The 10691-nt window shown below is 45.3% G+C and overlaps 1 long non-coding RNA gene across 1 annotated transcript; it reads right to left on the bottom strand.

Annotated features, from left to right (window-relative positions):
• Window positions 1-2933: 2933 nt before the first annotated feature.
• LOC116565962 lies at window positions 2934-6916 on the bottom strand. The gene is made up of 2 exons (XR_004275682.1): window positions 6220-6916; window positions 2934-4417 (listed from the first exon to the last, which is right to left on the bottom strand). It is a non-coding gene; the product is annotated as an uncharacterized LOC116565962 (long non-coding RNA).
• Window positions 6917-10691: the final 3775 nt, after the last annotated feature.

Genomic DNA, 10691 nt, shown 5'->3' with positions numbered 1-10691 from the left:
GCAAGATCTTCCACATGGTGCTTAATTTTGAGCCAAATCAGGTTCATGTAAGTCCACTGAGGTTTTTCTTGGGTTGTTCAGGTCACTGTCCAAGCTGTTCTCAAAGAAAATGTCATTTTTCACTCATATGTTTCACTGTGCATCTGTACGAGTAAGAAACAAGCATGTTGATTCCCCTCAATCAGCTTCGTCTCTTTATCAGCCCTGGGCCGCCTTGCCTGTGATTCCCAGGCACATTCTGAAATAGAGTTGCACCTGAGCAGCAGTTCCCAAATCTGGCGGCAGTACAGTGCCCTGGAGAGCTTAGTGACAAGGCAGACAACGAAGACCTGACCTTCACACTGAACTAGGCTAGGCTCTAAAAATGAGACCTGGAAATCTGCATTTTACAGAACAGACTTCCCAGCCATGATTCTGATGCAACCAAAGTTTGAGAGCTGCAGGTCTAGAAAAAAACTAGTAGCAAAAAAATGGGCCAAAGATGCAACGGGGGATGTGGCAGGAGAGGGGAGCGTAAGGAATGATTGCTTCCACAGAACACCTTCTCCAAATGGGGCTTTTTTCAACAACTTTTGCAAGGTAATGCATTTGATTGATTCTGTAGTGGTGTTAACATACAATCAAAGATGTGAGGGTGGCTATGGGGAGGGCTTAGGGTATGATGCTTTCTGCCTCAATCACAAGTCCAGTCCCAGCCAGTTGAAATAATGTGGAAATTTGCCAGCTACCCGGAAGAGTCCAGCAGTATGGTCAAGCAGCTTGCGGAGATCCCGAGGAGGCTCGTCCCTTTCTGTATCTTCTCTTTGCCGCAATCAGCGTTGGCTTCATCAGAAGGCTAGAATCCTCAAGACTGGAGAGTGACTACCAGTGAAATAGAAGTAATGCGCTCACCGAGCAAGTCCTAGAAAATGGCAACCAACTGGCTTACCTGTTCAGAAATTACTGCGAGGATTCTTTAAAAGAAATAAAATATAGAGACTGCTGTAAAATAGTTCAAAGGATGTTTTTAACTACTCATAATCCCAGCAGTCTTACAAAGACATTACTTCCATTTGTTAATTATGACCTTCTCATTTTAATTCTTCAGAGCATATCTATATAGTTTTCTGCATAATTTTTTCTCTTAGTATCTTTATGTAAACATTTCTTCATGTTTTATAGTCATTGTGTTATTTTAAATAACAGCATGGCATTGCTTTTTGTTGAGATACCACAGCTTACTTATGAAAATCTGATTTCTTCCAGTGATTCACTGTTGCCGGCCATGCTGTGATGAAAAGTTTTTGCATGTGGCATTATTATGTACCTACTGCTTAAATGATTTTCATTTTCTTTCTTGCCCTGTGGAAAAGAGAGGAACTTTTTCAGGACCTCCAGCAAACAGTTCTTCAGCGGTACAGGTGACATGTCTATTCCTGAACCAATCACAAGAAGGGGTGGGGAGTGTCCTAAGCCCCAACCAGTCCCACCCCAGAGCTGGCCAGAACAGTGCCTGGCCCTCAGCAGGTGCTCAACAAATATGTGGCGAACGAATGAATGATTTCTTACATGGACAGTCCAGCTTCACTGAGCAACTACATCAAAGCAGCCAAGAGTCCTAAAGTTGTCACCTGGGCTTCTAACACACTCCTCGCTTTCACTGGCTGAAACTATGACTGATAGCATGGTAGAGAAGCCAGTCTCTCTGGGAAATTATTGAACTATATTGATTACATAGAAATTTATTTCTAAGGTCTCATAGGCTATCTTCCTCACTTCCCAGCTTCTCTTACTTTTCCCAGAAAGATTTCTAATTAGTCATAAGTCTATTAAAGGGTTGGAGGAGGGAGAAAAATGCTTGATGGTCTCAAAGGAAAAAACATGACAATGTGTAAGACTTCTCTCTCTCTCTTTTTTTTTTTTTTTCACAGGATCTTGCTTTGGAGTACAGTGGCATGATCACGGCTCACTGCAGCCTTGACCTCTGGGAAGTTATGCTTCCACCTCAGCCTCCCTAGTAGCTGAGACTAGGACACACACCACCACATCTGACTTTTTTTTTTTCCTTTTTGATACAGAGTCTTGTTATGTTGCCCAGGTTGGTCTCAAACTTCTGGGCTGAAGCAATCCTTCCACCTTGGCCTCCCAAAGTGCTGGGATTACAGGTGTGAAACTCCAAGTCCAAACTTAAAATTAATTTCTACTGGCTTCATAGTTAAAGTTGACAATGTGAGATTGCTATTACTAGCATTTATCTTTACTAAACTTGATCAAATTTATTCTCTCCTTTGCACACTGGAAATGTGAGTAAGATTTCTTTCTTCTCCTGCTCCTCCTCCTGATAACAATGGTGATGATGATGGTGATGATGGTGATGATGACGGTGGTGTTGATGATGATGGTGATGATGATGATGGTGGTGGTGGTGATGATGGGTGTGGTGATGATGGTGGTGGTGGTGATGATGGTGATGGTGATGGTGGCGAGAGTGCTGGTGATGGTGGTGATGATGATGATGGTGACAATGGTGGTGATGATGGTGGCGGTGATGGTGATGATGGTGGTGATGATGGTGGTGATGGTGGTGATGGTGGTGATGTTAGTATTGATGATGGTAGTGGTGATGGTGGTGGTGATGGTGGTATTGATGGTGGTGGTGATGGTGATGGTGATGGTGGTATTGATGGTAGTGGTGATGGTGGTTGTGATGGTGGTATTGGTGATGGTGATGGTGGTATTGATGGTGGTGGTGATGGTGGTATAGATGGTGGTCATGGTGGTGATGATGGTGGTAGTGATGGGGTTGGTAATGATGGTGGTGATGATGGTGGTGGTCATGGTGGTGGTGACGGTGGTGGTGGTGATGACGGGGTGATGATGGGGTGATGATAATGGTGGTTATGATGGTGGTGATGATGATAACAAACATATATTAAGTCTTACCATATGCCAGGCACTGTTTAAAATGCTTTATCTGCACTAAATCACATAATCTCTCAACAATCATCTCAAGCAGGTACTATTATTCTCCTGATTTTACAGATGAGGAAACCAAAGCAGAGAAGCTATACAATATTAGATCCTGGGCAAAACATGGAAGTAGACAGAACTGCCCAGCCACCTGGGCATGCCAAAGACCACTAGTTAGGCATGTTGTATGGCTGATTCTTCTACCTATAACATCATTTTGATTTGGACCTTAAAGATTGGGCAGTTCCATTAACTCGCTGCATTGGATAGATGCAGGCTATGCTACAGTGAAAAGCATTCCCCAGATTTCCTAAGTTTGTTTCTTGGTAAGTGCAGGTAACAATCCAGGTTGCCTGTTCTCCATGCAGTGACTCACAATCCAGGCTGCTTCAGTCTGTCTCAAGAGAAGGCATCCACATTTATCATGGCAGGGAAGGACAGAGGCTGCAGTGTCACATGGAGGCTTCCACTGACTCAGCCTGGAAGTAACACACTTCACTTCTGCTCACTTTCACTGGCCAAAGCTAGTCACTAGTCATGTGCCCCCACCCAAAGAAGGAGAGAAGAGCTGGGTATTGGTGAGCACCAGTAATGTTCACAATACTCATTCATTCAGTAAGTTAGTATCTTCTAGGCCAAACAGGCAATGTGCTAGATTCTGGGTGTCTTAATCTATTCAGGCTGTTATAATGCAATACCACAGATGAGGTGGCTCATACATATACACAACAGAAATTTATTTCTCCCAGTTCTGGAGGCTAGATGTCCAAGAACAGATTCAGTATCTGTTGAAAGCCTCTTCCTGGTTCCTAGATGGTGCCTTCCCACTGTGTCCTCACATAGTAGAAGGGGCAAAGGTCTGTCTGTGGCTGCTTTTATAAGGGCACTAATCCCATCATAAGAGCCCCATCCTTGGGACCTCATCTAAACCTAATCACCTCCCAAAAGCCCCACCTCCTCATACCATCACCTTGGAGGTTAAGTTTTCAACGTATGAATTTTGAGGAAACACAAACATTCAAACCATAGCACTGGGGATATAGAGATAAAACCCTTTTCCAGCTCTTATTTATTTTGAACTGGATCTGTTTTCCCAGTGTGCTACGCTGAATAATGTCCCCCAAAGACATCCCTCTCCTAATCTTTGAAACCTGTGACTATGTTACTACACATGTTAAAAGAACATTTGCAGGCAGGTTATTAAGGATCTTGAGATGAGAAAACTATCCTGGATTACCTGTTTGAGTCCAAGGTACAGATCCTTAAAAGGAGGCAAGAGGATCAAATTAGCAGCAGGAGATGGGTGATGGCAACTAGCGTTTGGAGAGATGTAAGAAGGGGTCACAGGGCCAGCAACGTGGACGGCCTCTGGAAGCTGGGTAAGGTAAGAGAATGGATTTTCCCCTGAGGTCTCCAGAGAGAACACAGCTCTGCCAACACCTTGATTACAGACTTCTGACTTCTAGAACTGTAAAAGAATAAATTTGTGCTGTTTTTAGCCATTCTACTTGCAGTGATGTGTTAGAGCAGCAATAGAAAACAAGTACACCTACGCTGGGGCTGGGATGGGAGAAGTACAAAAATTAGTGACAATAGGGGTGGCAGGGTGCGGCGGCTCACACCTGTAATCCCAGCACTTTGGGATGCCGAGGTGGGTGGATCACTTGAGCTTAGGAGTTTAAGGCCAGCCTGGGCAACATGGCAAAACCCTATCTCTACTAAAAACACACACACATACAAATTAGCCAGGTGTGGTGTTGCACACCTATACTCCCAGCTACCTAGGAAGCTGAGGGGAGAACATCACTTGAACCATAGAGGCAGATGTTGCAGTGAGCTGTGATCGTGCCACTGCACTCCAGTCTGGTTGATAGTGAGACTATGTTTCAAAAACCATAATAATATTAGCGATAAAATAATAACTGCCAACATCCATCCAGTGCTTACTCTTTTCTGTGGCTGGCATGGTGGCTCTCTGCCCATAATCTCAGCATTTTGGAAGGTCAAGGTGGGAGGATCACCTGAGCCCAAAAATTGAAGGTTACAGTGAGCTATGATGGTACCACTGCACTCCAGCCTGGGCAACAGAGCAAGATCCTGGCTCTTCAAAAAATAAAATAAAAGGCCAGGTGCAGTGGCTCACGCCTGTAATCCCAAGACTTTGGGAGGCCAAGGCGGGTGGATCACGAGGTCAGGAGTTCAAGACCAGCCTGGCCAACATGGTGAAAACAAATCTCTACTAAAAAAAAAAAAAAAAATACAAACATTAGCCAGGCATGGTGGCATGTGCCTGTAGTCCCAGCTACTCAGGAGGCTGAGGCAGAAGAATCGCTTGAACCCGGGAAGCAGAGGTCACAGTGAGCCGAGATCAAGCCACTGCACTCCAGCCTGGGCGACAGAGCAAGACTCCGTCTAAAAAATTAATTAATTAATTAATTAAAAATAAAACCTCACTACACAATAAGATGAGTGTCTTTATTATCTCCATATGACAGATGTGAACCTGAGGCTCATGAAGGTGAAGTAACATTCCTAAGAGGCCACCACAGCTGTGGGTGGTTGAGTCAGGATTTGCACTCAGTCCAGAATCTAGTAAAGATGTGTGCAAGCCTTGCCCAAGGCACACTGTTAGCGGCAGAGACAGGACAAAACGTTGAGCCTCCCAACTGACTCCAGAGGACTCTTTCCTGAAAGTGTAGGTTATGTGGTGGGGGAGATCACAGCACCTCTGCAGGGGGCAGGATTAGGAAGAGGTGTGGCACTGAGCCAGCCTGGAAGGGACCTGGAGCCCCAGGTACGTTCTTTAGGATTCTTCCCGGGCCTGGCCGGGGCTGTTGACACTTTGTAACACACAGAGGCTCCGGGTGGGCATACTTATCTCAGCAGCGGCTGGTAAGTACCTCTGACATCTTGCAGGAGCCTCCAGCCAGCACCACCTCTCAAGTCTTCCCTCCCTTGTCAGTAGGGAAGTCAGAGAAAGTACTACCACGTCCACCAACCCAGAGCTCGTGGGGTCCTTGCGGTTTCTAGACTCTAAAGTGCATCTCACTTAAAGAACAAATGCCCCTCTTTCTTGAAGTAAGAAAAAGAAAAGAAAAGAAAAAAAAAAAAAAAGGAACAAATGCCCCACAGACCAAATCTAGCTGAACAGAGGTTCTTGGATCCACCAGTGGACTCCAAGAGCAACTGTGTGTTCTGAGCGCCACCTAGTGGTATTCAGAGCCCCCAGCGTTTTTGACTTCTCAAACCTGCTAAGGGCGGAACTCCTACCTCCCTTCCTGGGAGGTCTCTCCAGGGAGGCTTAGGTGACTGATAAGATCGCCAGTTCCCTCTGCTTCCAGAGTTCTTCAGAGAGGTCCAAGGCCAGTTGGTTCCCCAAAACTCTGTGGGTTCACCCTGGGACTCCTCCATCCTGGGCTCTGCCTGTCGAGGATGCTCTCCTGGGTCAGGGCACAGGATAATGCATTTTGTCATTTGATCTGGATGAAGGGAAGGCTTGTGAGGGAATCAGCATCTCATTTCAATGTGAGAGAAACTAACGGAGGGAAGGGAGTTTTTAAAAGCTACTGAGAACACACATTCATTTGACAGCTGAGTTAAAGAGGACTGATTCCTTGAAAAATACAAATGACTACGACTCACCCAATGTGAACTAGATAATTTGAATATGCCTACAACTGTTAAGGAAATTGAATTTGCAATTTTAAAACTCCCAAAAAAGAAGTCTCCAGATCCAGATGGTTTCGCTGAAGAATTCCACCAAATGTTTGAAGAGGAATTCACACCATCTCCCTACATTCTCTTTCAGAAAATAGAAGAGGAGGGAACAGTTTCCAATTCATTTTATGAAGATAGTAGTTCCCTGATATTAAAACCAGAGATAGGGCCGCGTACGGCAGCTTACACCTGTAATCCTAGCATTTTGGGAGGCCAAAGTGGGAGGATGACTTGAGCCCAGGGGCTGAAGACCAGCCTGGGCAACAAAGTGAGACCCTGTCTCTATAAAAATTACAAAAATTAGCCAGGCATGGTGGCATGTGCCTGTAGTCCCAGCTACTTGAGAAGCTGAGGCCAGAAGATTGCTTGAGCTTAAGGGGCTGAGGCTGGTGGCCAGGCATGGTGGCTCATGCCTGTCATCTCAGCACTTTGGGAGGCCAAGGTGGGTGGATAACTTGAGGTCACGAGTTCGAGACCAGCCTGGCCAACATGATGAAACCCCATCTCTACTAAAAATATAAAAAGTAGCCAGGCATGGTAGCACACGCCTGTAATCCCAGCTACTCAAAAGGCTGAGGCAGAAGCATCACTTGAACCTGGGAGGTGGAGGTTATGGTGAGCCGAGATCACACCACTGAATTCCAGCCTGGGCAACAGAAAGAGACACTTTGTTTCAAAACGATCAAACAAAAAATCAAAGTAATAATAAATAAAAAACCCTACAGATCAATATCCCTCACGAATATATACGTGAAAATCCTTAACAAAATATTGGCAAATAGAATTTGGCAATAAATCTTAACGATTGTACACCATGACCAATTGGAGTTTATTCTACAGATGAAAGGCTAGTTGAATATTTGAAAATCAATCAATGCAATCCACCATATTAACTGGTGAAAGAAGAGAAATCATATGATCCTATAAATTAATGCAGAAAAAGCATTTGACAAAATTCAATGCCCATTCATGTTAAAAAAAAAAAACTTGCAGAAAAAATGGGAATAAAGGAACATTGCTTAAGAGCATCTGCCAACAAAACTACAGCTAACACACTTAATGCTTGAAAGACTAAATGCTTTTACCTGCAAAAATAGGGACCGGGAGGTCCACTCTTACTCAGCCTAGTGCTAGAAGTTCTAGCTAGCAAAGTAAGGCTAGAAAAATTAAAAAGGCATACAGTTTTGCTTATGTTTCAAATCAAGAAGTTTAGGGTCACTTATGAAGCATAACTGGCTTTGTCTGCTCAGGGATTTTTCACACTGGTTTTCATTTTAAGACTACAGAGATGAGGAAATCACTTGAGAAATTTTTAAATGAGCTAGCAAAGCTCAAGTTCTGCTCCCTAAGATTAGGTTCACCTGGTCCAGGTTAGGGCCATAGCATCTGAGTTTTTTACTACTACCCAGGTGATTCTAAGGTGCACATTTTTTTTTAATAGAGATGGAGTTTCTCCATGTTGGTCAGGCTGGTCTTGAACTCCTGGCCTCAGGTGATCTACCCACATCGGCCTCCCAAAGTGCTGGGATTACAGGCGTGAGCCAATGCCATACCTGACCTAAGGTGCACAATTAGCAAATGTGAGAATCACTTTACTAAATGAAGAGCTTCCACAAAACACCCAAACACAGTGCCTCTCTAGGTACGGTCCCTGACCAGTTGGCAGCCTCAGTGTCACCTGGGTGCTTATTAAAAATGCCCAGCCCCAGGCCCCACTCCAGACCTACTGAATCAGAAACTCTGAGGATATGACCCAGAGATCTGCTTTTTCAGAAGCCCTCCTCTGATTCTGATGCCCACTCAAGGCTGAGAACCTCTGCCTCAGCAGATGAATTCTAGGAGCAGCTGATTCAGAAACTAGAAAATACACCTGGTTAAAAAGCATCAAGAACATTGTTCAGCCTCCCTGGCGATCAAAAGAAAGGCAATGTAAAAACAGCAGTGAAATTCCATGTGACACCTGTCAAATTAGTAAATTTCAAAATAAGGCAAAGAAATGATAATCCTTTATGACTCCCTTTTCACACAACTAGGTTAATACAACCATCTAGCTTACCAAGGACTGAGGCTCCCAGAATTTGAGGCTTTCTGTGCTAAAGCCGGAAAGTCTCTGCAAGCCAGGACCTTCCATACGAGACTCGTCAGATTGGTATCATTATAGCTTGCTCTGTTATCCCCATTGTACTGTAATCCATACGAACAGGACCCTGTGTATCTTGTATTATATAGCCTGTCAAAGGCGTCAGAGTCTAGAGAAGAGGAGAATGAGTGCTGAGTTCAGTCTGTCTAGCTTCAAGTCCAAACTCCACAGATTATCAGCTGTGAGACCTTGAACAAGCTATTTCCACTTTCTGAATCTCAGTGTCCTCATCTGATAAATGGGTATGATAAGAATGACACAGGACTGACCTCATAGTGATGTTGTGAGAATTGAACAGGAGTTACTGCATGTGACCCACTTAGAATAGTGCTGGGCATATAGAGAGTGCACGATGATGTCAGCTACAGTTACGAGAGATTGGAAACCCCGTTTGAGAGATTGGAAGTAACCGCATGGTGACCAGAAGCTGCAGGTGGCTGGATTTTCTGGGTGGTAGATAGACAGCAGTCTCTGGCTACCTCCAAAGAGTCAAGAGGGAACTTTTCAGCGTGAGGAGGATGACACAGGGAGGGCTGCAAGCTGCCCTGGGCTCCCCCTTTCTGGGTTCCCTACTCATTTCCCTTTAGATAGACTCCCCAGTGCCCAGGGTGCTCAGGGCTCCTGGCCTAAAACTACACTTTCCATTGCATTCTCACTTGACGAGTCCCCGGGCTCTCGCTGGAGACTCCACCACAGGAGGGTGGGTGCCTCTGTTCCTTGTTGAGTAATCAGGACTGAGCTTGTAGTGCAGGGTAGATACTTTGTAACTATTTGTTAAAGGATTGATTTTTAATGAATCTAAATCTTTCTCTGTCTTTCTCTCTCTTGATAGGCTCTCTGTCACTGAGGCTGGAGCGCAGTGGCACGATCTCCACTCACTGCAACCCCAACCTCCTGGGTTCAAGCAATCCTCATACCTCTGCGTCCCAAGCAGCCAGGACTACAGGCGTGTACCACCACACCCAGCTAATGATTGTAATTTTTTTTAGAGATAGGGTTTTGCTATGTTGCCCAGGCTGATCTTGAACTCCTCGGCTCAAGCAATCCTCCCTCCTCAGTCTCCCACAGTGCTGGAATGACAGGCATGAACCACTGTGCCCAACCTAAATATCTTTTTAATTATCATCTATCAGTGCCCAAGACCCTCCCAGGGTATCTTCCTGTTGAGTCATAAACCAGGAAGCAGAATGGCCATATATAAAACAGCTCCACCTGGGACTCCCCCAGGGGTCCTCCTCTCCCCATTCCCCGCCTCGACTTGAGAGATAGCAAAGGGAAAGAGAACATACTGGATGCAATGGTCATATGCCTAAATCATCTTCTGTATCACCATCCTTGTTAGGAACCTAGCACAAGAGCCCTGTGTCCTGGCTCCTCAATGGCATTGCACATATTCTCTGAGCTCTGAGGCGCTAAATAGCCTGGTTGTCTTTGCATGTGGCGTTAACCATGGAGTTAGGCTTAACGGGAGCATCCGTCCAGAAGACAGCACTTGTGAAATTGATGAAGGCTGAATTCACCCCACTCTTCCCCTCACCCAGCCCTCTGGAATGGGTCCTTTTTCCTGTGTGTCCCACCAGGACACGCCACCACCAACACTTTAACAAACCTGCTCATCAGTTTCCCTTTCCTGGCACATGAGTTTCTGAAGGACAGGGACCCTGTTCATTCATCGTTTGTTTAGGAGCCTGGTACGACCCTAAGCAAGGCAAGCAGAGACGCATAAGACACAGCCGAGGAATTTAGAACCCGGAGCCTCCTGTCTTACTCACCTCTGCATCCCTGGCACTTGACACAGTGCCTGGCAAAGAAAATGCGGGTCTGTTAAGCAAATGGATGAAAAATCCCTAAAATGACCCCAAATCAGGCTACAGAAGGTGCTGCA

The sequence above is a fragment of the Sapajus apella genome, unplaced genomic scaffold (assembly GCF_009761245.1).
Source record: "Sapajus apella isolate SASKATOON/1434 unplaced genomic scaffold, GSC_monkey_1.0 scaffold2, whole genome shotgun sequence".
Lineage (NCBI taxonomy): Eukaryota > Metazoa > Chordata > Mammalia > Primates > Cebidae > Sapajus > Sapajus apella.
This window is presented reverse-complemented; position numbering and strand designations above follow the sequence as displayed.